The sequence below is a fragment of the Tympanuchus pallidicinctus genome, unplaced genomic scaffold (genome assembly GCF_026119805.1).
Source record: "Tympanuchus pallidicinctus isolate F22 unplaced genomic scaffold, pur_lepc_1.0 scaffold9, whole genome shotgun sequence".
Lineage (NCBI taxonomy): Eukaryota > Metazoa > Chordata > Aves > Galliformes > Phasianidae > Tympanuchus > Tympanuchus pallidicinctus.
In genome coordinates, this window is record NW_026294813.1 from 8,917,977 (window position 1) to 8,938,302 (window position 20,326).

At 37.4% G+C, this 20,326-nt stretch overlaps 1 protein-coding gene across 2 annotated transcripts in view; it reads right to left on the reverse strand.

Moving 5' to 3' along the window:
• The window catches only part of PARP8 (poly(ADP-ribose) polymerase family member 8), a 113,706-nt gene that overhangs the window by 63,058 nt on the left and 30,322 nt on the right, over positions 1-20,326 (reverse strand). The window lies entirely within an intron of this gene.

The window sequence follows — 20,326 nt, forward strand, 5'->3', positions numbered from 1 at the left end:
CTTAATAATTTTTACTGTGCATTGTGCATTGTTGAAAACATATTCAGTGCATCTTTTTCAATTACATGAATACAACTCCCATGTAGACTATAAAATAAATTCATATATGATTTTTCTCTCTCTCTCAAGGACTTCAGCTAAATGAGTTCTACTTTCAAAATTCAATGATGGTAGGAGGTAATCAATACAAAAAAAAATAGATCTCATACTTTCTTCCGTAAATCAATCTATTACAAAACAGCTCCGTCACCTGTTTTTGCACATAATCTTTTCTAACATAATTCGTTTTATGTGTTGTTTGACTAAGAAGCAGAGATGCCTGTTTCTTCAACAGCTGCACATATTCACATATGTGGAAGCAGAAAGAGTGTTTATTATAGCTGACAACAGATTTAGCCACACAACTCTTGATGCTGCAGTCATTCCAGGATTAAATCCCATCACTGTGTAAAGCCAACATGTTGTGACTTTTCTCTTTTAGCTCTTTTCTAGATATTTGGGTAGGAATCGTCTGTAACTCACCATCTTAGAGTATTTTCCCTAAGGACTAGGGGATATTGAAACATAGTTAATCTCTCAAGGCATGAAATGCCATTATTTTAAGAGGAGAAATATTTCAAAATAAGGGAATATTACAAATCTCAGTACAGTCATTTGTGGAGAGTTTTGTCCTCTGGTACAAATGACCACAACAACAAAACACAAAGCACAAAACCAACAAAAACAGCAATAAGTTAATGAAGAGTTTGTTCGTAGTAAAACTATCTTTGAGAAACTGCATTTGCAGCCATGACCTTTACCCAAAGCAGTACTTCAGCCTCACTCTTTTAGCCCGGCAGCTTGCATACCTCTTTGCTGTCGGCTTTGTATGGGTTTGTTTGACTGATGTCAAACAGAATGATGTTCAAGTGTAGGCTTCCATCACAAAGAAAAGAAAAATCTTTCTAGAAACAAGCAAATAGTCCATGTTCAAACAAAAAAATCTTATCAATCCATTTTAAAACCTGAAGCAAAGCAAGGAAATTCCATGTACTTACATTAAATAAATAAATAAATAAATAATAAAAAATAAATAAGTAAACTATGTTGAAGAGAGGAACAGGGGCTCAAGTAGTTACAGAACTCCCTTCAGTGAAGATATTAAAAACTTGATTTGATAAGGCCCTCTGCTACTTAACTGTGAAGACAGATGATACTTTCAACTTGATCCTTCTTTGAACAGAGAGTAGACCAGATAGCCTGCACAAGCTGCTCCGCTTGTGAGTTACTCTATGCTCCTTTGTACAGAAACCCTGTAAAATTGTGTTTCTCTTCCTTCTTCTTCATATAGGAGCTGTGACAGCAGCAGTTGTGGTCACATTAAATGGAAACTCATGAAAAAATACCCTTCTGGGAAAAATATTTGAAAGATAGAAATAAATTTAAAGATTTATGAAGATGCAGGTTAGAAATAACTTCAAACCACCTCTTGCAATGACTATAAGCAAATTCAGGGTCCAGTACAGAGACCAATAAATTCCCGTAGTGGTCTCAGCACTGTGGTGAATATTACCAGGAAGGGGAAAGGTAGAAATTATATGAAGGTTTTTTTGTTTGTTTGTTTTTCTGTAAATCTAAATAAAGAATCCTAACACAGATAAAATTTTGCACCAATATATGGTGTCATTTCAACTTGAAAAGCATTAACAGAGAGTTTAACTGCCAACTCAAAATCATAACATGTTAGAAGTAATAATGGCATCTGTTAAGACTGCCACCTCAAAGGAGAGATTTTTGAGGAGACATGAACCAAAGCCTAAAGAGCAAAATACTTGAAAATGGAATATTCACTTCCAATTAGATAAAACAGCAGCTTTTATTAGAAATAGTACTGATTTGAATTGGGAACTGAATAAATATAGCTTAGTCCTCAATTCAGCATTTTTTTTATTTCCTGTGTTGAGTGTGTTTAACCTGATCATATTGTTAGCCTCTCCATTCTAAAAGATAAAAAAAAATTAAAAAAATTAACAATGGCGGGAGGATGTATAGAATTGTCTTCTATTTAAATTTTGGTTTTCAGTGCACATTGATGTCCCTGTGCTGTGAGAGCTTCAATGTCCCAAGTCACTGTATGTTGAGAAGTATCACACCAGAAAGATCTCCCATAAGTACAGCCTTTCAGATAGGTCACTCCACTTGCACAAACCTAAAATCCTACTTGGAGAGAAAAAATTGCTTGCTGAAGCTGCCAAAGAGAGGAAGTGCTTTGCTTGGGTAGGCCTATGTTAGTTTTGTTCAGGCTATGGAAACAAAAAAGCCACAACTATTGAACAGAGTACAACTTGTTTTTCTGTTCCAAATTGTCTCTGTGACTGCCATATATGAGATCACATTTGGGTACATTTTCTACAGTAAGGATAAAATGCTTCTTTCCAAATGTCCACCTGAGCTGTCAGAAACACAGCTACAGCAAGCTAACAAAGGTCTCTTAAGAGGTTCCAGTCCCGCAGCACTGAAACATTTTCCCATTGAGTTATTTAATAAGATTTGGAACCAAAACAGAAACACAAGACACTGATAGCTTAAAGCACCTTCAAAAATCACAGACTTCAGTGAAGGCACAGATGTTCACACCTCTCAGCGTTAAATCCTTTCAGAGCCAAAGAGAGGCTGCACTGAAGCAGTTCTCTTGTTTAAGTACTCAGAAATGCAACTGGAATGAATTTAGGTCTGGTCTCCACACTGCACAGAAGTAAAACGATTATTTCAGTGAGGGATGTGATTTTTTCTTTTGGAAAGCAGCTCCTCTGTACAACCCTGTACAGTTACATTGCTATAAATACAGCTTATAGCACTATAATTTATGCCCATTCCCATAAACACATTCAAACCAGCCAGCCATCACCTTTGCTAGTTTCATTCTATTGCTTCTATTGCTTCATGAGCACAGTTAAACTTCGCTGTAAACAAAGCCTCAATGATCATTTTATTTCTGCTTTATTGAGCTCAGACCCTCTCCGAAGGGCATCCCACAGAACATATATTTCTCACCCTATAAGCTCAGAACAACCTTCAGTCTATAAATGGTCTTGTAAAATTTTTGTTATTTAAATAAAAGTAAAGCACCATATGAAATTAGTGAGAGATGTCATGTTTCCCTTGAGATTTTAATGTAAACTTCTTACCGCTTGAAATAATATGAACAGTCAGAGCTACAGCCTTAGAAACAATTCTATTCACAAAGCACTTCTTGCAAGCATTTTGTAATGTGTTTTAACCGTATCTGCTCCTTATTCAGAGAGATTGTCCTGCAAAAATCTATCTGCCTTCATGAACTAAGTCATAACTTAGATTAAGAGCCAAAACATAATTGCTGTTTTTCATATGTCTGCCCCATTTTGATAAAGAACAAGCACATTCACCCACATTTATTATTATTATAATTTCCAAAAGTTAAACAGGACAGTCTTTGCAGATTCACAGAGCCATTTCCAGAGGCAGGATCCAAACCCACATTACTTAGTGAGCAGAAAAAGTACATGCAGACATAAGTACGAGCCTCTAGCACTTGGATCTGAGAAAGGTAGGCCTAAATTGCCTGCAGTTGTCCCAACCAAGCAAGATTTTTGAGACAGTGAACCACACTCCTGCACAGGAGTTGTGTGTAAGACATGTGTTTTGGGGCCCAAACTGAACATGCTACCAGGCAATACAATACACAAAAATGTAAGATCCTGAGCAAAGAAAATAAATAAATAAATAAAACAGAATCATGTAAACTGCAACAGGCAGAAAAGCGAAAGGTACTGCACCCGTTTATTCCCTTACGTATAACAGTGGTCTTGTTTCTAGAGGATTAGTACAAAAAAATAAAAAATCTAGAGATACCAAGGTTTTTTGAAAATAAAGGTTTCCTGAGAAACTTGTACCCGTCATTTTGCCAAGCTGTATCTCTTTAAATCAATTTATAGGATTTATGGGATTGTTTTCCATGCCACGAACTGTGTTTTTTACCTATCATGGCATAAACCATACGGTCAGACATGCATCCTGAAGGCACAATAGTGACACAGCAGAAGTGTATGACGTATCTTCCCCATTCACTTTATCTCTACTTTATGCCACCTGCAGTTTCTCTCTAGGAAAGAAATCCTTCAAGCTGAATTTCCAACTGCTTTTCACAGCAGAAACAGCATGAAGCATCTGGTACAAGTCTAAGATTTATGCCTATGGAACAGTTCTGACAATTCAACCATCTCTGTCCCATGGCAACAGCTGACTTACTGCCTTATTAAGTGTGGAAATTGTGATGTAGTTTCTATTCCAGTTTTAGCTCTTTCTACTAGAGCCAGAGCTCCATGTGCTGCTAACAAGCTTGCAGAAACAAGATTTTTTGGCATGTGGAACTTATGATAATCTAAAGCCAATCTATAACAAAGTGTAAGAAGAGTAAATAAGACTTTCTTCATCTTTATGCATCAAGAGCTACAGAACTCATAGGTTACTTTTTGTTTGATGGTCAAAATCCACAATCTAGTTCATCAGTGAAGTAATGGAAGAAGAGGATGCACAAAGCTCTGTACAAGCAAAGCAATACTAAGACTCAGCAGAGCAAGTTATGAACAAATACGGAAGATTAAATTCTGCTTCGGGATTGATTATGTGCCTTCTGAACAAGTTAGCAAGCTGAAAGAAAGGTTAGTGAAATACTTTCAAGAAAAATAAAATCGTACTGGTGAAAATTTTGGTTTGAGATCCTATATAATATTTGTGAAAATTCATCATGACACAAATGTGATGTTTTCACTTTCCACTCTGGATGAAGCAATAGGAAGGAAGATGAACGAAGTCCAACTGAATAGATACAACAGAAATTGTAATTTCTTTTTTTTTTTTTTTTTTTTTTAACTTATCATCAGTATCTACACATGACATGTAACAGAAGAACATTTCACAAATGTCCACTACCTATAAAAAAAAGTATTTCCATTCTCGTCTTGCTTCATTTCCTAATCTTTGAAAATTCTTCCAAATCTTTCTGTGGATTTCTATTGCTTTTGTGCCCTTTAGCCTTCTTTTCTAGAATCATAGAATCATAGAATCACTAAGGTTGGAAAAGACTACTAAGACCATCCACCACCAGCCCATCATCACCATGCCCAATGAACCATTTCTCTAAGTACCACATCCACATGTTTCTTGAACATCTCCAGCATCAGTGACTGCCATGTCACTGGGCAGCCTGTTCCAATAGCACACCACTCTTTCTGAGAAGAAATTTTTCTAACATTCAACCTGATCCTCCCCAGGCACAACTTAAGGCCACTATCTGTAGTGGAAAACACCCACAATGCTACAACCTTCTTTCAGGTCACTGTAGGGAGTGATAAGGTCTCCCCTGAGCCTCCTCTTCTCCAGACTAAACAATCCCAGCTCCCTCAGCCACTCCTCTTAAGACTTGTGCTGCAGACCCTACATGAGCTTTGTTACCCTTCTTTACATAAAACCACAATTTGACCCTGAAGTCGGACTCTTCCCATAATTTTACTTATGACCACTCTATTTGATCAAATGAAAGAAAAGCAGTTCAAAATGAATTCTAAAACAAACAAATGTAATTCTTTTTTTCTAGGAACTGGTCTGAGATGAGGCATTCAGGTACTGACTGAAAAACTAGGTTGGCCCGAGAGAATCTAGAATATTTAAGAAAAAACAAAATTCTTTCTTTTTTTCTTTTTTTCTTTTTTCTTTTTTTTTTTCTTTTTTAAATAGCTGGCCTTATTAGAATTGGCAAATTCTCTAAAGAGAATTAAAATCCAAAAGTTAAAGGTGCTGCAAAAGGATTCAAGGTCAAGTTCTTCTTCCAATTTGTATGAAGATGACAAGCATGCAAATAAGAGCAAAAGAGACCCAGCAGTCACAAGCAGTAATTTTCAGCATCAAAAATCTCTTCTGCTTAATGGACTCTGCCAAAAGACAGACTTTCCAGTATCAGAGATAGGATACACTGATTTTGCTTTATGCTGCAATCAGTACAAATTTAACTACTCCTTCAAATAAAAGGAACCGTAAAATGAAAACTATAGTAATCCTTAGGCCTACAGATAAAGGCCTGTAGACCTATGGCTAGACCAAAGAAACTTAAAGCAAAATCCCTCTCAACATTTAACTGTCACAGCCAAAGTAAATGATGTTATTTTTTTTGACTATGAGCAAGTGAATTAAAAAAAAAAAAAAAGCAAAACAAACAAGCAAAACAACAACAACAAAAAACAATCCTGCTCTTCCATGCTGAAGCTAATTAAAGAGCCCATCTCACTCAGGACATTATAAGCAGAGAAATGATAAGCAGAGGTTCCACCGATGCCAATTTTCAGAAATAAACAGAAAATGATGGCAACATTCTAGTTGTTCTTGTTGGTATGCTATTTAATCAACTACAGTGTCTTTAATGAAAACATATGTGAAACTTTAAAAATATAGCTATAAGCACATATTTATAATATAATGTATTTTAATGTATCGCAAATCACATTTGTGAGTGAAGTAAGTACTGTTAGCACACACAAGATCAGTGAGTACTGTATTTCATTCATGGGTCCTCTAAAATGTAGTCCCAATAATGGGACAAAAACATGAATAGAAGTGAAAAAAAAATATTAAAAACAAAGCTACACCCATCTTTAAATGGGACAGAAGAAAGACTCATGCAAATTTTAATCATGTGACCTCTATATTTCTGAAGATAAAAGCTTGCAAAAGGCTTTTAAAAACACAAATAAATATGCATGCATTTTACTCATTCAACAGTCAAAGTACATAAAGTCAAAGTACATAAAGTTCAAAGTCAAGTACATAAGCAGAAGACTTACGTATTTTTTAGAAAACAAAAGTGAAATAAAAACTGATACCATTAAATAAAATAACAGTTACTAAAATCCATCATTATTATCTAGAAAAGATGATTAAATATCCATAAATAAGACAAACAGTAAAAGGTGATGTTGTATTGCGCTTAGCCCAGCTATGGAAGAATCTTCTAATTATAATAAAATTTATTTATTTTTATATAAGGAGACTTGGAATTTGAATTAAATCCCACTGAAGTCCAACAGAGTTCTTAGAATATGACGAGATTGTAGGTAAGTTGCACTGAAAATACAAAATTTCTGGCCACTGACACTCCTGGTGTTTCTATAAAGAAGAAGTAAATTATTTTGCAAAAAATTTCCAGTTGTATTTCACAGGTTACAAGTTTTGTTGATTTTTTGTTTGTTTTACACATTCGCAACTTCCTATACAACTGGACTGTGAATCATTTTAAATCTCTGCCATTTTCTGGATTCCTGATTGAAATAAGAAAAATGCCTTTGGACTTCTAAACAACTTTTTAATTACTCTTTAAGTCATTTTGAATGCACATGTGTGCATGCCAGCAATTTGTTTTCACATACACAGGCCATCTTAAATCTCCTTCTGAAGCACATTACTTTCTTGAGTTTTCACATCCCCTGCCGTCCAATAATTGACAACCCAGCATCAGGCAGATCTGGTCTTGCTGCTATTACAGAGCCAGGCTGATAGCAAAGAACTGGATTTGTGCATACACCCCTTTGCATCAAATCTCTCTACGGCACATCTGCAGTTACATGGGAGAGAACAACATGTGACTGTTATCTTTTCCTCTGGTTTCTGGAGAACGTGCACGTGTGATCACATATAAGAGATTCCTGGCAAATCTACCATTTCTTTTGATGACAAGTGAAAACTGTTTCAAAGAGATACAGGCAATGTCAATATATAAAAAATGGCACTGCTTTCATTTATTGACAATTGGGAGGAAAAGCGGTCCTGAGTCAAAACTACTACATATTTGCATTTGTCACTAAGAATAATCATACTACTGACCCTTTCATACAACCAAAGCATATCTGAATCAAATGGTGAACATTATTCATAAAGAGCTGCCTGATTTAGCATGTTATTTAAACAAAGAGGACACAAAAGACAGCAGCTCAACCATTTCCCTTGAGCAAAGCTTCCAGTGAAAAAATGCATAACTTCTAGTAAATACGCATAATCTATGGGATTAGTCACCACTTCAGCAAACATGAAGAATACCAAGGACACTTGGAAAAAGATAAAAAAGCATGTGCCATGTATCACTTTGAGGCTGGATAAGGCCTTGGGCAACCTGATCTAGTTGTGGTGTCCTTGTTCATTGCAGGAGAATTGGACTGGATAGCTCTCAGAGGTCCTTTCCAGCTCTCAGAATTCTATGGTTCCGTGATTTGCTTTCTACATAAAATTACCCAAAAATATGACTGTGTATTCAATGTCAGATTGTCCACAATCAGACTACATAAGAAGTGGATTATTGCACCCAGGAATACATAAGCAATGCCTCTGGAGTCCTCTTGCAGTCACCCTGTCTGACCATCACCAGATTAATACTGATCTCTTTAAATCTCTCCTTTGTGCTCTTTCTCTCCACTGGTCCCACGGGCTTGCATTCTCTCTCTCAGTCCTCCCCATTAGTTCTCCAACCATGTTCAGTCTTCCCCAGAATACGGAATGCAAAAGAATCTTTGGACACCAAACTCAGCATATAAAATCACAGCCTTTGGTCACCTTACTTTCAGTGCTGTGCTTTTTCCAATTCAAATAAGTTTTGCTCAGCAGAATAAATTTTTCCACTGTTCATCATACTTCTTGTCTTTTTGGGGGCATTGCTGTAAGAAGCAGCAACAAGGTGTTTTGGAATCAGTTAGGAGTTATCTCAAAGCCTTGAGGTTTTGGTTTACACTGTTCTTTTGGAAGGCTTTTCTGAGACTTATTCTTTTGCCTGTACTTCTACTAACTCAGTTATCAACTTACATCAACGGAACAGAAGAAACCTTTCCATCCCCTCTACAAAGCCACTGTGTTGAGATCTTCCAGAACAAGAAGAAAGGGACAAGAAAAGAATTTACTATGATCTCATGGCAGAGAAGCAGGGTAAACTGCAGACTGAAGAAGTACAGCATACCAATGTGCCAAGCAACAGAAGTGAGGAAGTCATGTCAGAGCCAACCTTTTTAACAGATAATCCAGCTTCTTGAGAATAATTAAATACTTAAATAAAGCATCTGTAAATCCCTCAACATATTCATTGTTTAATGTCACCGTGCCCCTAGCAAGGAGAGCAGCTGCATTCCTCTACACAACATTCAGCAAAGGAGGAATGTCACAGGCAACATTCTTAGACCACTCCCTAATCAGTTAGCATTTTGCTTGTTTATCTAGTGAGGCACACAACAGCCACAACAACTGTGCAAGGAAGAGATAACACAGTAATAATATGCAGTTGTTTGTCATACATGACAGAATCAAAAATATTCTAGTTTCCCCACAAACGAATTCCCCAAAACTTTTTGGTATTGCTGAAATATTGCATTTGTGTACCACAGACCCACAGGGACGTGTTATGGGCAGAGGCAGGCTTTGCATCCTTAACCTAATAGACCCAAGAACAAGAGTGGTGCCAGAAGCGACATGAATCAGGAGTGGTCAAGTGGTCAAGGATGTCTGTGACATCTCTGCCATCATATCACATTCATGAAGAGTATGCACTCATGAACAGGAAACAAAACAGAGGATTCACAATGAGATGACAATGGGAAAAAAAACAACCTTTTTTCCTCTCCTTTTCAGTTATGACAGGTTCAGTTTGAGGACACAGGTGAAATAACCCTTCAAATATAACACTGAGTACAAGTTGTCCTGAGCATTAGAAAGATGTCAGCAAATGGGAGGGAGCTCAGGATTCATCAAGAAACAATTGCCAAACAGGCTGAACAGGTTGACAAGGAATAAAATGTGAATTGTTTCAGACAGCTAGGTATACACTGTGGCAAATCGATGAGCAAGTGTGGTAGGAAATACCATAGTCACTGAGACATATTTTCCAGAAGGCAAACAGGAAGATGAGTATCATATTTATATGATTGCCCAAGGGAAAATGACAAGCCATATTCGGGTGAAATTAGAGAGAAAAGTATAACTCAAACATAAATCAGAAATGGTGAACCCCATTAAACAGTAAATTAGTTTCCCGGGGAAGTGGTGGCAAGCTAATCACACAGCCATTTAAAGTCAGCCAGGAGAAAGAGCTTAACTAAAATTTATGGAACAATTTTGTACTGGCAAGGATACTAACTAATGCATTTCCCACTGCTAGTTTCAAAGAGCCCTGAATGAGTAGAAAGTTACTTGTCTTCTGAAGAGTAGCTCTGAGAACAAAGTTCTAGGTTGACTATGACACTGATGACTCTCAATGTGACTCACACACAAAAAAAATCAAAGTATGCTGCCTGTACAGTATTTCAGTAGTGTGCGGTATAACAGCAGCAGGGAATTTCAGATGGAGAATTTTTTATACATTTGAAGAGGCAGCATCATCTAAGTTCTGAAGCAGCTTTTCTGCCTAAGGATCACTATTCTAGCTGTTTTTGAAATTCACTTGCACTCTTCATGACAATACAACAGAATGCACATTGCACCTTTTTTTTTTTTTTTTTTTTGTGCATCAACTCATCATTTAGTGTCAGCACATCTAATATGGAATAATTCCTAAATATACATACTGTATTTGGGTCACAGAACACTTCTAGACACATGACTACTCTAATAAAATTACATTTCATGCCATACACAAACACGTATGAATATTCTCTGGCAGATATCCCTATAGAAGATGCCTAGTAAACTACAAAACAAAAAAGAATAATCAAATTTTAGTGCACTATGCCATCACATAGGTAGATTTTGAATACTATTTTAATTTGTAAAGATATAATTCAAAAATTCCCTCCCCTGGTCTTAATTAGATCTTTATCATCTCCAAGAACTAATTACGTGTCAGGTGAAATACTGATTAGGAAGCCCCTGTATTTTTGCAAAGGAAGAGGCTGGTCTGTTCTCAGTGCTGTTGCTGTGATTTGCCACACACCTGTGAGAAAGAAAAGTGCACACGTTCTTAAAAGGTGATCAGTAACTGCAAAGTGTTCACACACTGGTTTGCCTCTCACACGTGCTAAACCTCTACTTCACTAACAGAAATCAGTGGGAATCATCTACAGTTTTGAAAACAAGTCTATATTTAAAAAATAATTAAGCAATAAAATTCATGCAGAGCTATTTATGTTCCCTTCAAAATCTCATCAGTATATATCTACTATTTTAGATAATTCAATATCTAATTAGGTATACAAAGAGTTGATAAATTCAGGGAGTTGGCTACTAGACACTTTCTACAAAGCCTGATAGTAAAATTCTTTGAGAAATTGATAAAAACTTGATAAAATATGACTGAGGTGAAGGTTCTCAAAATTGCTACACACTTTTCTCATACAGACAACAGTCTTGGCCCTATGAAATTCAATAAGCAAAACTCTCACAAACTTCAAAATAGTTTACCCTTCATCTCCATCTTCTTCATCAGCTAATCTACAGTAAAAACAAAAAAGAAAGGAAAAGAAAGGAAAAGAAAGGAAAAGAAAGGAAAAGAAAGGAAAAGAAAGGAAAAGAAAGGAAAAGAAAGGAAAAGAAAGGAAAAGAAAGGAAAAGAAAGGAAAAGAAAGGAAAAGAAAGGAAAAGAAAGGAAAAGAAAGGAAAAGAAAGGAAAAGAAAGGAAAAGAAAGGAAAAGAAAGGAAAAGAAAGGAAAAGAAAGGAAAAGAAAGGAAAAGAAAGGAAAAGAAAGGAAAAGAAAGGAAAAGAAAAGAAAAGAAAAGAAAAGAAAAGAAAAGAAAAGAAAAGAAAAGAAAAGAAAAGAAAAGAAAAGAAAAGAAAAGAAAAGAAAAGAAAAGAAAAGAAAAGAAAAGAAAAGAAAAGAAAAGAAAAAAGCACAGAGAAAATGTATCGACTTCATCCCTTCTTTACTCCCTGGTCTGTTTGTACAGTTTAGCATACTCCACTGCCATCAGAATCTGGAAAGTGTGCTCAAGACTGGAAACAATCTGTGAGTTATAAAGTCTGTAAGCAGTCAGTCTGTGAAGTATTTCCACTAAGACTAAAGAATGAAGAATAACCACGGTCAGGAAACTTCAGTCTTCTGCTAATGTAAGACTAAACCACCAGTAAGTCTTTCACTAATGCAAAACTCTTAATCTGAATTCCACCTTAATAAAGGCAGAAATACAAATATTGATGAAAATTATCACAAAATATCACATGAACAGCAAAATTTAACCTATCAAAAGAAAAAAGATCAAAGAAAAATGCCTCCCTTCTTGATGTTTTGCTAACATGCTCTGCAGTGCCTTGAAGAACTGCACAGCTAGCAGAGCACTAGGCTGCAGAGAAAGCAGCAATGGAAGCAGCAATGCAGCTGCAAATGTGTGTCACCCTGCTTACTGAAGACACTGTTCTCAGGCACCTAAATATAGAGAAACAGAAGTCTTATTCAGAGATGTACATCTTAAAATTTGGACCAGTTTCACAAATTTTCAATGTGTCTTCCTGCGCATGTCATGATATAAGACAAACACAGCACTGGTAAGTGAACTGCTTATCATTCAAAGAATAAAGAGGTAAAACAACGTAAATATGAACACTTGGGTGTATTTTTTTAGTTTGAGGGTTGGAGCTTTCCTTGAGTCACACAGATGCAGGTCCCCAGGTGTTTGGCTACACTGCATTTTAATATGCTCAAAAAAATTCCCTCTAAACATTTATCCGCAGATGTGGGTCAAACTGTTCGCCTGCTTATACAATTGTTTATCGCCAGACACATCAGTGATGTGAGTCATACGAGTACCTAGATCAATAAATATCTTCCACAGCCTCATCAGGTGCTACAGCAAACTGGAAGGCCAGAGGCAGAGTGATTATGGTTCACTCCATTTTGAAAGGTCACTCACTTTCCATCATCTGATAGCGTCATTAAGCCCAAGAGAAGTGGGATAACTGCTCAAAATTATTGCCTGGGGTGAAATGGAACAGTAAAGCTGTAGCACTTATTTGCACTAGAGAAATTAAGGGGAAAATAACAGTCTCCTTTCACATCAGGACGTGTACAGCAGAGGGTCTGAAAAATATAGCAGTATTTTACTGCTTAATGAAATACTTTCAGTGATATATTAAAGCACTGAAATTATTACTGTGGGAGAGTTCATGATGTATTAATCAAAGCATTTGAAAAGCTTCATCATGTTTTTAAATTGCATTAGACTGCATGCAATCCAGTTTCAGGAGGACCTACCACCTCCCAAGACATGCTGTGTTCCCAGCTCCTGTGAGAAGTCTGTGGAAACAGAAGCTACTTAGCACCTTGCAGAATAGGGCCTTTGATGCATAAAGGAAAATCTAACCTAACAGCTACCTACATGACATAATCAGATCAAGTACTAACTAACAGCATTTAAAAAGACCACCACAGCTAGCAAGGTAAACAAATTTCAAGCTCTTGGTTTTTTAAGACAGAGAAAAAACATGACTAAACACTGACTAATTCAATTCCTGTATTATTCAGCAGCAAAATACACTGTCAGCTGGAGAAAATAGAAATAAGCCTTTCTCCCCTCCTTCCCCCAGTTTCTCTCTTTGCTGGACCACCAATAGGCACACTTACTGCTCTCTCTGGTCATCTGCAGTGGGGGACTGCCACCAAAAGTGCTAGGATCAAGCTCCAGTGGGAAAGCAATTGATACTTTTTTGTTTTATAGGCAGGAAACATACATGAAGGACACCAAAATGTTTCTACTCACAAAGATAGTCAGGGATAGGTATCAAGAGATCTTCTGTACGCATGCACTAGCTGGCAGGCCATCCTTTCTCATAAAGTTTTTCAACACTAGCAAAACTGCTGTCCTCTGCAGGCTACGAGTCTTTCACACTGATTGACTTCTCTCCTTTTCAATATTATATTTTTAAAAACCTTCTTTGCACTACAGATCATTTGAAATACCAGCTCAATGCTATTCTAATTTAAACTTGGGAAATAAAACTGCTCTCACACAATATACTTCACAGCACTAATGAATCTTAGCTTTAATAAGAAATCACTATAATTCAAATTCAATCTCTTAAGCAATTTGTTATACCACACCTTCTGTGAATTCACCATGTCATTCTAACCTAATGAACATCAGTGTAATTTGCTCTACATCTTCCTAACATCAAAACTACTTGCCTCAAAAAATGATAATTAGAAATAAATGAAATTGTACAGAAATAACTGCTTTTTGTTCATGAGATTTGTTTTAAAAATAAAAAGAAGATCAAGCAGGATGCTGGATCAACTGTTAAGTGTGAAATGAAGCTAATTTCACTTGAGATACTATATTTACTTTATTAGATCAGGAAAGAAGCGGAAGTGAAGTAGCATACTATAAATGTCTAACAAAGTAAGCAAACATAGGCATCAGCAACTTATACCATGTATTTCCAGAAAGCTATATTTGATTTCATTACAGTATTTGTGCAAGCAGAACCTATTGCCTTAATCTACAAACAGCAACCAATAAAACAAAAACAACCAAACAAAAAAAAGAACAAAAAACAAAAGCCAACAGCTCATTCGGGCAATGATAAGTCTAGGAATGTGAACTGTTTAGTTTAGGAGCCTATTATTTTCAGGGCCATGCAGTCTCCTTGCTGACCTCTTACATCATCAGAAAAACAAAATTCTAAGCCAAAGGTTGCTTGTTCCTCCTTTTACAGCCTCTTCCTTCAAATCCACAGGCATAAAAAAGGAACCTTCAGATCTTTAAGAACTGAAAACAACCTGCCAGCCCCTTTTTCACAGGAGAGATCAGGGAAAGAGATGTTTGAAGGCAAGGATGTTTTAATTCAAGGAATGTGTGGAATTGAAAAGATGATAGGAATATGAAAGTGTTGTGATTACATTTCTAAATTAATACGCCAGTAGAAACAATGGAATTCTCACGTTCATACATTCATTTCCATAGGAGGAGAATTGCTGCTATGAATTTAAAAAGCTACACGCAGAATCAGGCAAGCAGAGGTTTCATCAGGTAAGCATCCATTATGAGAGATAAAAGTCAAGTGGCTCTTTGTTTTACAACCCATCAGGAGGCTTAGATATATAGGGGGAAAAAAAAAAAAAAAGAAAAAGGATTATTTCAATCAGTTTGCTATCAATCTGTATTTAATTAAAATAAGCAGGAAAAGAGTTCAAGAAGTTCATGTCTGCCTAGGCATAAGTGAAAGTAATACAAGTCAGTTTATTAATAGACAGATAAAGCCCTCAGGAAAGAACCCGATGACTCAGTAGAATGCAGCAGCTGAGAGAGATCTCCATGGCATTTAGATATGATGGGTGCCTGTGATAACAAGGCCTTTAGCTGGATCTGCCAGCAGAAGCAAGCCTCTGGAATTGGCAGATGAACATTTTACACAACTGTAAGGAAAACTAGGACCCTATACACTTTACTGGAGTTACTGCCGAGACCAACATTGTCAAATACATGCTGGAGCAGAGGAGCACGAAGGCAGGCAGAGGGATCCCTGCAGTGTGGTCAGAGCAAGGGAGCCCCAAGGGAGCCATCAGTCCAGTAGGTTGAGAATGGCATCCAACATGGAACCAAAGGGGGAAGCTCCTCACAGCACCTTACAGAAGGGGTACGGTCAGGAGACCTACAACACATTATGGGATGTTGGGAAAGTAAAGTTTGGAAATACCCAGTATTTATGACGGGTTGTTTAGAGGAAGGACAAAAAGTGGGAAAAGGTGGTTTGGGGGAATATGCATGGAAGAACAGAAGGAAAAAAGAAAATAGTAGTTCTGCTGGGCAGTATGCTTTCCTAGCCCTGCCCTTGGCCTGGTCAGAGTGTGCTGGTCTCTCTCCTCAGGGAACTATTTCTAGCTCTTTCCCTGAACGAGGCACTCTGCTCTGTGTATGTGCCAGGGACTGAGTGCAGAAACTAGAGAGGGACCAGGGACACAGGGCCTCTAAGTTCACCTGTGTTCAGAGACTGGAGGACCCACAGCATAGGCACTTCCCACTAACAGACCTTCATTCTGATCTGCCAGAGGGGACAGGATTAGGCCATATGTACTGCCAGGCTAAGTGTGAATGCTCAGTCTGTGAATACATGCTCAGCCTCAATACCAGCTGGACTGGAGTACAAGGAGCTGTGACAGCCTCCTTCTGGCATGCAACCACGGTCAGCAGCTCCTAGCAGATACCATCTCCATGCAGGATTTGCATAAATAATTGTAAACGCCTTGTCTGATTTCTGTATAGGAAGAACTATATTCAAGTATGGTTAAAGTACTGTTAAAGATATCCTAAGAAGAATCCTCACAGCTCACAAACTCGCAAAGGTCAATTATAATGGAACAATGCAGAAAGTTTTCCAGATGTTCTATCTGTGCAAATTTGTGATATCAGAGTAAATACTGACAGACTGAATAACAGACATGTTAATGCTATAGAATCTCTAATAAAAGCTCTGCATTTTGACTGGGGAAATAAGCTAACTAAAAACTATGTTATCTTGCCTGAAACAAGTCTGGAGTGATGAACATCAGCTTGTGGTTGTAGATTTGCACCTTTATATTGAGTTTAGACATCAGCATCTTTCAAAAGTTGATAATGACAAAGGTGTGGTCAAGTAAAAATGATGAATTCTGAGCTTTGGACCTGGTGACAAACAAAATCCTTTATGTGGCTTTGAGGATAATGCTTCCTGTTCCTCTCTGCAAAATGCTTTAAAACTACAGATGAAAAGTTTATGCTTATTACACATTAAAATGAGGCTTTATAATTCTAAATAAGATACAAACTAAAAATAAATTAATGGCTGCATTCTCAGATGGTAAATAGCAGTAATTCTCCATTCCTGGTTGGCAGTGTTCTCAAACCAAAAGGATGGGTTTCAAATCAGTTCTTATTTTAATTTTTACCTGTAACAGGAGACTCTACTAAAACTAAACTTTGTGAAGCTATGTCAAAGTCTTACCTCATAAAGAAACAAACATCCATGGCTGCATCCAGCAGAGCACAGAATCATAGAATCATTAAGGTTGGAAAGACCACTAAGATCATCCAGTACACATCCATCAACTCATCACCCCAATATCACTAAACCATGTCATTCAGTGTGATGTCTGCCCTTTCCTTGAAAATCTGCAGGAATGTTGATTCCACCACTTCCCTGTACAGACAGTTTCAAACCTTTCTGCAAAGAAATTTTTCTTAATACCCAACCTGAACCTGCAGAAGCAGAAATGGCAAATGAGCTCTATGCCAGCAGCCACACCTTGCTGCCATAATGTCAGAAGAGTCCAGGACAATCAACCTCTGCTAATGTTTTGCCCCACATTCTTCCAAACTCAGAGATTCAGACAACTCACCAGATCTCTCACAGAAGTCATGTCATAAAACTATCAAAGGGGGAACTACGTACAATTCCGGGCAGCTGAAGTTGGTCACTTCTGGCTATGACTTCTCAGTTTCAAAGAAAGATTTGTATAAGGAAATGCAAGCAAGATCAAACCTTTTGACTGGCAAATCAATTGATATATGCTTTGTTTGAAGATCAACATTTCTCTAATGTCTGTTGCAAAGTAAAAATATCTTTTCTTGATGACTCATTTTCCACACTAAAGAACATCTGTGGGTGTAAGAACAGAGCTGAAACAATTCTATTTCTTTCTTTCTGTAACTATTGTAGCAGTTCTAAATTCTATCATAAAATAGAAATGAAGCACTTACAAGATTTTTTCAGCAACTGAACCTGGCTATTTGCCCCTCCTGTAATCACTTGTATCAAGATGCTTAATATGTTCAAATCATTTCAGTGCTCTTATGCTTGCACTCAGAATTAGACCTGAATACAGATGTAAAAGTGATTTTTTTTATTGTATTAAATGCTCAAAATAAATGGTGCAATATTTGCAAGAACATAACTTATTCATTTTTTAGTGCTGTCAGTGTAGTTATGCTTTAATTAAGTAAGGACCCCAATTCCTATGAATTTAAATAGATTTATCCCAAACTGTTAGATGCTAAACATCTCTGATTAAACATAACCTGTAAGATCCCTATAACACAGCTGTATTCAAACTCTGCTGACATCAGCAAAGGCTTTCAGCCTCCTGTCCCAGCACCTCTGTTGCAATACATTTAAAAGTTGATAATGTCCTCTTTTTGTTATAGATGGAGAAAGGCATCTCAGATATTGACACCTAGTATCAGGAAAAGGAGGTGATCCCGGCATCCTCATATGAGCAGAACAATTTTCACACAATCAGAAGCTGGGCAAAACATAGTCCACGGCTTCTGGAGTCAGTGTGCCTGAAACAGAAATACCAGGAAGCGTGGGAAGACATAATAAAAAAGAGATTTCCTTGCCTCCTCCGTCCCTTGAGTAAGCTGACTCACGGTTTCTCAGCAGATGGGCGTACTGAGTCTTTCCCAGCAACAGCACTGAATGTACCTTGGAATGTTGGTAACAAAACTCTAGGGGGCTGAGAGAAAATGAGAAGGTTTTTCTGAGAAGTAGGAGGAACTAGTCTCAATCAGGATCAGAAAGATCTGATGAAGTAGCAAGTAGAAGTAGGCACCTTCTGCTCTCTGGTACCTGACACTGCCTTAAATACTTCCAGCAGAGAGGTAGGGTTCCTGACCCACATGTCTTCTGCCAGCTGAAGAGCCCTTCTGCCTCCCAGGCACTGGATATAAACACTTCCCTTTATGGATATCCACACTTCCCTTTATCTTCATGTGCCTCCCTGTCTGCTAAGAAGGGAGGAGACTGAACCTACATTAGAGAGAAGCCAGCACACTTTGGTCACATCAGTGAAGGAGAAAAAGCATTGCTACTGAGATTAGTAATGTGGGAAAACTGAGAGAAAATGTTTCTGCATGGGGAAAGAGGCCAAGGAACACTCTACATACATGAGAAAAATGAAACACAGATTGTCTTGACAGCCCCTACGTGTCGTAAATAAAGGTAAATAAAGAGCTGCATTGTTCTTAGCTTAAGACAGAAGGTGATTCTGTTTCCAGTGAAATATCAATGTGTGTTAGTTGAAACTTAGGTGTCTCTTGCTAAGATCATTTTGTTTAACATTTTGCTGTGTTGTAAAAGCCATTACACTACAGGGTTGCCTGTGACAAGAGGGATTTCTTCCCATGTTCTTTTCCTATTTTCTAGACAAACTTATTTGTCTAGAAAATTTGCAGGTTTAAACACTGCATAGCACCAGGCACATACTCAGCCAGTTAATAAATGCAGGTGCCCAATTTAACCTGCCCAATAACAAATATTTGACTTGCTTCATAGATCTTTATCTGAAATAGTACAATCTTTGATAGTACATTTATAAAGGGGAAAAGATCAAAGTTTACTCACACAAAGAAGGACAGGTGCTATCAGACATGGACAAAAGTTCTCACAAGCAACCACAGCTACACTCAAAAGCATTGTGCTTTCAGAGAGCATTAGTGTGAGCCTCCCTAGAGGCACAGGAAGAATAATCAGTCACCTGTGAGTATGAAAACCTCAAACCAACAGCAGTTCACCTGAGAGCAGATTTGAAGATGTCTACTATCACTTTTCATTGATCAAGCCAGTCCCAAATAAACATCTGTAGATTTATTTATCCGATTTCCCAACACGAGAATAAGGACATTAACCCAGACACTTTTTACCTCAGATCCAGGGGTGGGTAACACCACACAGTTTCACTAACACTTGTACCATATGGTGAAGAAAAAGAAAACAATACCAAAACAGAGCTATGAAGCACTGGGGTTTTCTACTCACTGCCTTTTGAACTCAAACACAAGATAGTTTCCTTGAAACCTGCTCATGCAGACAGTCAAAGAGCTGACAGCTGTCATATATATGCAGTTGTTTCTCCTGGGGAACCTTTTCACTTCTGAAATCTTAACATATGCAGGGGCTAGGCCAAGAAAATCTAGTAGGATCTACAACTTTATATTGAGCTCGGTGAAGAAAATACCGTAAACATATCTATCAAGATTAGGAATAGAGCAGCAACATAGTACATTTCCTGTGTAAGCTTATGGTCATAAATGTGGGCTGTATACTGGCCCTATCTGAGTCTGTGCTACAGAAATACCATCTGAACACAGAACGTCATCTGCCAAAACAAGAGAGAACATTTTTCCTTTCTCACTCCATGAGAGTGCCCAGGTTTCACAGGACCATTATCCAAGAATAATGTCTTCAATCAAGATCCAAATTCCTAGTCACGAGTAGTCATAATTCATTTAAGATATCTTCAGGCTTATCAAATGTTTCCTTAGAAGTGAACCTCCAAAGCAATATATAAGTGAAGAATACAAGAATTATTACAGGGCTAAAGAT